At 41.5% G+C, this 8,881-nt stretch overlaps 1 long non-coding RNA gene across 1 annotated transcript; it reads right to left on the minus strand.

Moving 5' to 3' along the window:
* Positions 1 to 257: 257 nt before the first annotated feature.
* LOC311126126 lies at positions 258 to 7,237 on the minus strand. Its single transcript, XR_014612951.1, has 3 exons — positions 6,881 to 7,237; positions 500 to 560; positions 258 to 398 (listed from the first exon to the last, which is right to left on the minus strand). It is a non-coding gene; the product is annotated as an uncharacterized lncRNA (long non-coding RNA).
* Positions 7,238 to 8,881: the final 1,644 nt, after the last annotated feature.

Here is an 8,881-nt window from a genome sequence, read left to right on the forward strand (position 1 = left end):
AAGCTCTTTCTACTGTAAAGTGAACATCAGTTAAATTATTGAACGACTTACAGAGAGAGGTCTGACCAGAGAGAGGTCTTACCAGAAACAGATGTGCATGCATGTTCTGTTGTCGGATTCTGTCTGATGTTGGACAAAATGTCCTCAATAGTAGATGATTAAGTTTTCTAACACAATCTGTGATGGGGAGTGAGGAGTTAGGAGGCTTTTCTAGTAATCCTATTTCTATGTTCCAGACGAGGCTACAGACAGGGAGCTGAGTGTGCGTGTTCTGTGATGAGTGAGTGAGGAGGTAGGTAGCGGTACCCATTGCTTTCTCCATCCTTCAGCAGGTAGAGATGGTGCTTGTTGGTCTGCAGCTTGGATGCACTTGTGATTGGGGCTGTCAAGTATTGGGCCTGGGGAAAGACAGTACAGTGAATAAAACTAGGGCCTACGGCAACACAAATAGGTCACAGCACGGACCCACCCACCCACCCACAGTAGCTTGGCTACACACCTTGGCTGAGGCTCTTCCAAGTTCATCAATGACTGCAGCAATTTGGGGTTGAGGATCTGACCTACATTAAAAAGAGTTTCAAAAAGAATAGAGGAGAAATGTGAAGAGAGGAGATGGGAGGTTTGATCCATGTCATACTGTAACAGCAAACCAGCCAGCATCCGGTTTCCAGACAGCGATAGAACTTAGGCTTCCGATTGTTTTAACGATGCATCTTTCATACAACGGCCGAAGATGTAACATACGTTCCCCAAAACAACACGCAGAGAGAACGGTCACTAACTGCATCGTTGAGGCGTGTGTCGATACTGATAGGATTGAAAGAAAGGGAGCGCTGCTCTCGGATCAGCTTTCTCCATTCAAATATTACCTTAACATTGGAATTATTCCACAATACTGACGACGGATCAGCTCGCAGAGAGGTGTTATCGCCTAATGGCTGCTAATACTGAGGCGGGTTATTCTGATGCTTATCCAATAATAATACACCTTCTGTTAGAGTAGCTCTCTAAAACTCTTAGACGCCATTATGCCTTCTCTTTACAGTTCTCAGCCATTCTGCCTTCTCTTTACAGTTCTCAGCCATTCTGCCTTCTCTTTACAGTTCTCAGTCATTCTGCCTTCTCTTTACAGTTCTCAGCCATTCTGCCTTCTCTTTACAGTTCTCAGCCATTCTGCCTTCTCTTTTACAGTTCTCAGCCATTCTGCCTTCTCTTTACAGTTCTCAGCCATTCTGCCTTCTCTTTACAGTTCTCAGCCGTTCTGCCTTCTCTTTACAGTTCTCAGCCGTTCTGCCTTCTCATTACAGTTCTCAGCCGTTCTGCCTTCTCTTTACAGTTCTCAGCCGTTCTGCCTTCTCTTTACAGTTCTCAGCCGTTCTGCCTTCTCTTTACAGTTCTCAGCCGTTCTGCCTTCTCTTTACAGTTCTCAGCCGTTCTGCCTTCACTTTACAGTTCTCAGCCATTCTGCCTTCTCTTTACAGTTCTCAGCCATTCTGCCTTCTCTTTACAGTTCTCAGCCATTCTGCCTTCTCTTTACAGTTCTCAGCCATTCTGCCTTCTCTTTACAGTTCTCAGCCATTCTGCCTTCTCTTTACAGTTCTCAGCCATTCTGCCTTCTCTTTACAGTTCTCAGCCATTCTGCCTTCTCTTTACAGTTCTCAGCCATTCTGCCTTCTCTTTACAGTTCTCAGCCATTCTGCCTTCTCTTTACAGTTCTCAGCCATTCTGCCTTCTCTTTACAGTTCTCAGCCATTCTGCCTTCTCTTTACAGTTCTCAGCCATTCTGCCTTCTCTTTACAGTTCTCAGCCATTCTGCCTTCTCTTTACAGTTCTCAGCCATTCTGCCTTCTCTTTACAGTTCTCAGCCATTCTGCCTTCTCTTTACAGTTCTCAGCCATTATGCCTTCTCTTTACAGTTCTCAGCCATTCTGCCTTCTCTTTACAGTTCTCAGCCATTCTGCCTTATCTTTACAGTTCTCAGCCATTCTGCCTTCTCTTTACAGTTCTCAGCCATTCTGCCTTCTCTTTACAGTTCTCAGCCATTCTGCCTTCTCTTTACAGTTCTCAGCCTCATGTGAACTACAATCACGACGATGTTTTAGAAACGTCAATAATCATCACTTGTGATACGTCTTTCGAAACATATGGCCCTTATTTTTCATCAGCGAGAAAGTATCCTTAAAATAAAAAAGATCCTTACTGTAGCAGTTACAGATCCGTACAGCTGTGGTGCCTCCATCTTACTAAACTACACTAACCCTAACCTTATTTAGGTGTGTATCAATTTAACCTTTTGTTTTTAGAAAAAAAAATCTCACTGATATGAAAGATAAGGTCCTTATGCTTATAAAACGGTACCGCAAGCGATGCATGTTAAAGTTCAGACCGAGTGTCGGGGATCTTAACAAAACTCCCCCCTAGAGAAGACACCTTCATCCAATGACTCGTATGTGTAATGTAATGGAACTGAGCTATGGTGCCTCATGAAATTGATTTTAATATCATTGAAATATACTGAACAAAAATATAAACTCAACATGTAAAGTGTTGGTTTCATGTTTCATGAGCTGAAATAAAAGATCCCAGAAATTTTCCATATGCACAAAAAGCTTATTTCTCTCAAATGTTGTGCACAAAATTGCTTACATCCCGGTTAGTGAGCATTTCTCCTTTGCCAAGATAATCCATCCATCTAACAGATGCGCCTTGTGCTGGGGACAATAAAAGGCCACTCTAAAAATGTGCAATTTTGTCATACAACACAATGCCACAGATGTCTCATGTTGTGCGGGAACGTGCAATTGGCATGCTGACTGCAGCAATGTCCACCAGAGCTGTTTCTAAATAATGTAATGATAATTTTTCTACCATAAGCCGCCTCGAATGTCATTTTAGAGAATTTGGCAGTACGTCCAACCGGCCTCACAAGCGCAGACCACGTGTAACCACGCCAGCCCAGGACCTCCACATTCGGCTTCTTCACCTACGGGATCGTCTGAGACCAGCCACCCAGACAGATGATTAAACTGAGGAGTATTTCTGTCTATAATAAAGCCCTTTTGTGGGGAAAAACTCATTTTGGACCTGGCTCCCACGTGGGTGGGCCTACGCCCAGTCATGTGAAATCAATAGATTCGGGTCTGTAACCCAGTAAAATCATTGAAATTGTAGCATTTATATTTTTGTTCAGTATAGGCAATGACAGTATAGGCCTATTTAGCCTTTAGGCCTATTGTAGGTAGGATATTTGTATTTTAATGCAGTCATCTCGGTTTTCATTTGAGGCATCATTTTATCCATCTCTTGTTTGTAACAATTGCAAAGACATTAACAACTTTGGCAACATTGTTTTTGTAGTCATCTTCATTGTGAAGTTATCGGCGGTCACAGAGAGACAGATTAACATCTTGATTCTATGTTTAGCGGAGATCTTACATTTTACATTTTAGTCATTTAGCAGACGCTCTTATCCAGAGCGACTTACAGTTAGTGAGTGCATACATTTTTCATACTTCTGTGTATAAAGTGACTCGGTAGGGGAAAAAAACGCATCCAACGACGCACGTAGCTGTTCTACGAGTGGTCTGAGGCAGTCGGTAAATAAGGAGCGTTTTCAAGTGCAATTTTAGTAGTTTTGGGAAACGGCTTGGAGACTTAACAATGCTCCTGCGAAGGTTCTAACGATTAACTCAGCCTTAAGATGATTTTGGGAAACCGGGCCCTGTGCCCCAGTATCTGTGAGTTAGAGATGGTGACGATGAGTATGACGGGTCTGCTCTCTTATGCCTCGATCACACCGACAGCATCACTGCGTTTTGGTACACCAGAAGTACATTAATTTCCAATGGAACGCTGCGTTAGCCTTGCAGCATTGCGTTGCAGAGGCAGTTGCAGTGTGTTCTTTGTGGTGCATACATTGGATTTATCGAACAGATGCATCAAACTCTATGCATAGACGGCTTGACAGAAATGGTAGCAGAAGGTGAATGTTGAACTGATGATGCTGCGTGCCATTTTGCGCAATGACGCAGTCGGTGTGATTGAGGCGTAACGCCCAGGAAGCTCAGATTCAAATTCCCATTAGACACCTCTGCAAGCGTTTTAATGTCAAAATAAGTTTGTTACTCACCAAATATGGAGTTTCGCTGAGCAACTATCTTAATTTATCCCCGTTACAGCCGGTATGTACTTTTGTACAATGTTTTAATTTTTATTTTTTTTAGAAGTGCAGTAAATGAAGATAGTTGCTCAGCGAAACTCCATATTTAATGTATTTTGACATTAAAACGCTTGCAGAGCTGTCTAATGGGAGTTTGAATTGGAGCTTCCTGGCCATTAAGAGATCTCTAAGGCATAGATACTGGGCAGGGCCCTGGAGATCTCCTATAGACTGGTTGGCTGACACCAAAATGATGCACGCTCATCGATGTGGCCGGAAGCCGTGCTTTGTTATGATTCTGAACAGTCAGATAGCTACCCACAATGACAAGAAGCTGCCTTGTGGTGAATCGTAGGTGGCTCGTTTCAGCTTGTTGTATCTTGTTACTGATGATACCGTGCCTTTTGAGGTGTTTTTACACTGCTGCTACCCCCTGTCTATTATCTATGCATAGTCACTTTACCCCTCCATACATGTTCAAATTACCTCCACTAACCTGTACCCCCGTACATTGACTCGGTACCGGTACCCCCTGTATATAGCCTCATTATTGTTATTTTATTGTTACTTTTTTATTATATTTGTACTTTAGTTTATTTAGTAAATATTTTCTTAACCCTTATTTTCTTAAAACTGCATTTTTTGTTAAGGGCTTGTAAGTAAGCATTTCACGGTAAGGTATTCACCCGTTGTATTCGGCGCATGTGACAAATAACATTTGATTTGATTTTGACTGATGTCATGTCTATGCTAATATGGCAAAACATCTGCTAACTAACCAACAACTGTAAGGATGTATTTGAGAGACAACAAGAGCTCGTTGTGCAAATGTATTTATGTTTTTAATAAACATTTGGAGACTAAATATAGTTTACATGTTGTTAATCTAAGCCCCGTCTGTTTTGCCCCATAGTTGCTCACATGTCGGTTTTGTTGCTAAACAACCAACCCATCTATAAAGTACCACACTATGAGTCATAATACCCATAAAACCTGTCGGTCGAAAAAGGAAATGGTTCCAATCGTTTTTCCACCATTCATTTTTCACATAGGGGATTTTAGAAACACTTAAAATAAAGGGCTGTGTTTTGTGTAGGCTTACCCTGGCATCACGTTTTGATAGCCGTGTAAATCTCTCTAGGACAAGGTGACTTTTAACAATATATTTGCCTGTATTTACCCCCCCCCAAAAAAAAAAAAAAAATGCTAATTAGCTGCTAATGTTGCTATCATAAAGAACTACAAATGCCATGATGATCTGGACAAGACTGCCAAATCGAGGCAAAGGTGAGATTCTCTGGATTAACTACGTAATGTTAGCTAAATTCCCACTGGGGGCCAGTATGAAAATGTATGCACTCACTAACTGTAAGTCGCTCTGGATACGAGTGTCTGCTAAATGACTAAAATGTCAATTTGATCACAAATATATATATATATATAATTAATAAATTGGCTAAATGTCTTTAATTGACAATTCTGTGAACTGTCTTGGTACGTTTTAAATTGACACAATACTTGTTAGGAAAGGTGTCACCTAGAGATAATGTGCAGGAGCTTGCAGGGATTTGTAGTCTTGCATGATGTCTACCTTGGTGCTAATTAGCATTTTCGATTCAGAGTAAAATAGAGCCGAATATATTGTTAAAAGTCACCTTGCCCGAGAGAGATTTACATGGTTATCAAATTTTAAGTTTTTATAAAATTCCCTTTGGGGCCCTGTGTAGCTCAGTTGGTAGAGCATGGCGCTTGCAACGCCAGGGTTGTGGGTTCGATTCCCACGGGGGGCCAGTATGAAAAAAAAATATATATATGTAAAAGAAAATGTATGCACTCACTAACTCTAAGTCGCTATGGATAAGAGCGTCTGCTAAATGACTAAGATGAATGATGGAAAAACGATTGGAACCATTTCCCTGTTTGACCGCCAGGTTTTATTGGCATTATGACACCTATACTGTGGGTCTCTTTTGATCTCATGTGTATTTTAGAGTATTGGTCTAATGTGGTAGCCTAGTGTTTCAAACTGGTCAGTAATCTTTTATCCAAAATAGTCAAAACGTAAGAATATACTGTAGGTTACATATAGGCTTTATAGACAGTTTGTCACTTTGCATTAGCATGCTGGGGAAGGGATTTAATGATTATTGCCTCGTTCACGTGCTAGTCGGAACTAAAAAAACGGACATTTCTGACTTGATAACTGACTGAATGCTGCATGTGTATAAATACAACCAGTTAGCAAGTCTGACGTTTCCATTTCTTGTGGTGCTTTCAAGACAACTGGGAACTCGGGGTAAAAACGAGGTAAAATCAATATTTTATCTTCAGGTCGGAAAGTCAGAGTTCTAGAAAGATGCCCGAGTTTCTGACTTGGAATTCCGAATTTGATGACAATTCAAAACGATTTCCCCAGTTGTCTTGAACACACTAAAGTCTGAGATTTCCGAGATCCCAATTGTTTTTAACGCCGCACTAGTTCCGACTGGCACGTGAACGAGGCATATCGATACAATATTGACGTCATGCACAATTGTATTGGGCTGACAGGGCTGACACTCTGTACAATCATGTTATAAAGCACATCACATGTAGCCAGAGATCGTCAACTTAGCGTAAAACACATTAGACTTACATATCATCTGCGAATGTGCCAAACGAAAATAATTATGCTAAATTAAAATCTGTTCTGGCTGCAGAAAACGAATAGCCTAACGTTACCTTCCCAGCGATTTTCCACCTGCAATTAGGTTTTGATCCAAAACTGTAATCTTTTCAGGGAAAAGATGGTTTACATCAAAAGTGGTTTCCATATTCCTTGAAAGGCGGCTATCTCGTAGTATAAAATCAGTTCTCCCGCAGATGTTATTGCTCTCTAACGTGGAGCTAGGCTAGCCAGCTAGCTAATTCGGGAAAACAATATCACTGCTGTTAGCAAAGCTAGCTAACGACGTTAGCAACCTCGAAGTATAGCAACATTGGCCACTGAAGACACACTGCATTGGCAATATTTTACAGTCACTAAACCATGTTATCAATTGCCTACGAGCTACAGTATCAAAAGGCCGACCATGCAGTGGTAATATTGTATCAATCCTGTCTGTCTGTTGTGGACTGGAGCCACTCCCAGGAAAGGCGATACCATAGTACAACCAAAAAACACGGCCTACCCTTTTATGAACGCGTAGTCTACTAGACGTCCATAATTCAAACAACTCAAGTAAATAAACAATGGCAAGATACAACATTTTAAAATGCCTCGATAGAAAATCAGTATCAGTTCGTGTGACACAGCCTGAAGTTAAACATGTGCATTTATACATTGCACTACGGTAAATGTGTCCGGTCTTGTTCCTTATCATTGCTAGGAAAGCCAAGGTGTCTCATGAACGAGCCTTTTAACGCTCGCACCTGTTCTCTGTCTCAGTGATCTCTGCAAGCTGCAAGACTGCTATTATTCTGATAGACTGTAGGGTAAGGGGTTATTGTCTGTCCAGTATAATACACAGTTGTGTTCGTTTGCACAAACTATGAAGTCAAGAGCATCCATATAGCATGGGCTAAGGGATTGCCAATCTGAGACCAAATCATTTTAATTATATGGTGATATAATGTGATATTATTGATAAAGGGCCTTACTGTATCAAGCCAATGTACCAGCAATGCCTTACTTTGGAAGATGATATCATAATATTGCTTATTGCAGATGAGCAGGCACCCAGAACGTTGTAGTGCCTTTTAGGCTTTGACTAAAGCCCTCTGTTGCAGATGTTCCATGTCAGTCAAACCCAGTCAATATAACAGAAGAGTTGATGAGTAAAGCTAATCATTGCTTGAACTGCATTGTTGGTTAAGAGCTTGTAAGTAAGCATTTCACGGTACAGTCTACACCTGTTGTATTTGGCATGTATGTGACGAAAACAATTTGATTTGATTTGATTTGATTGTGCGAGTCCCAAGTGGCACCCTATTCCCTATATAGTGACCAGAGCCCTAAAAGTAGTGCACTACATAGGGAATAGGGCTCTGGTCTAAAGTAGTGCACTATATAGGGAATAGGGCTCTGGTCTAAAGTAGTGCACTACATAGGGAATAGGGCTCTGGTCTAAAGTAGTGCACTACATAGGGAATAGGGCTCTGGTCTAAAGTAGTGCACTACATAGGGAATAGGGCTCTGGTCTAAAGTAGTGCACTATATAGGGAATAGGGCTCTGGTCTAAAGTAGTGCACTATATAGGGAATAGGGCTCTGGTCTAAAGTAGTGCACTACATAGGGAATAGGGCTCTGGTCTAAAGTAGTGCACTACATAGGGAATAGGGCTCTGGTCTAAAGTAGTGCACTACATAGGGAATAGGGCTCTGGTCTAAAGTAGTGCACTATATAGGGAATAGGGCTCTGGTCTAAAGTAGTGCACTATATAGGGAATAGGGCTCTGGTCTAAAGTAGTGCACTATATAGGGAATAGGGCTCTGGTCTAAAGTAGTGCACTATATAGGGAATAGGGCTCTGGTCTAAAGTAGTGCACTATATAGGGAATAGGGCTCTGGTCTAAAGTAGTGCACTACATAGGGAATAGGGCTCTGGTCTAAAGTAGTGCACTACATAGGGAATAGGGCTCTGGTCTAAAGTAGTGCACTATATAGGGAATAGGGCTCTGGTCTAAAGTAGTGCACTATATAGGGAATAGGGCTCTGGTCTAAAGTAGTGCACTACATAGGGAA

Source organism: Coregonus lavaretus (genome assembly GCF_964263955.1).
Source record: "Coregonus lavaretus genome assembly, contig: HAP1_SCAFFOLD_4148, whole genome shotgun sequence".
NCBI lineage: Eukaryota > Metazoa > Chordata > Actinopteri > Salmoniformes > Salmonidae > Coregonus > Coregonus lavaretus.